The sequence below is a fragment of the Dichomitus squalens genome (assembly GCF_000275845.1).
Source record: "Dichomitus squalens LYAD-421 SS1 unplaced genomic scaffold DICSQscaffold_31, whole genome shotgun sequence".
NCBI lineage: Eukaryota > Fungi > Basidiomycota > Agaricomycetes > Polyporales > Polyporaceae > Dichomitus > Dichomitus squalens.
Window position 1 is genome coordinate 72,945 of NW_006766913.1, and position 307 is coordinate 73,251.

Genomic DNA, 307 nt, shown 5'->3' on the forward strand with positions numbered 1-307 from the left:
TCCCGCCATCCGCGCTCCGATCCAAGTGCCGCCGTCCACGTCCCGATCCACTTTCCCTGCCCCCTTCCAGCTTCCTAGGTCCCGCCTTGCCTCAGGGACGGTTACACGCTTCTCAGAGGGAGGAAACGGTAGTCGATGAGACTTGCCCCACTCGCAGCCTTCACAGACAGGCGCGTTAGCAGGCGGAGGATCGATATGATCAACACCTTTAGAGTTCGCAGGCAGACGCGAAATAGCTTCTTTGGAGGGATGTCCAAGTCGACGATGCCACGTCCAGTAGTCAGTGACAGCCGGCTGAACAGAAGCC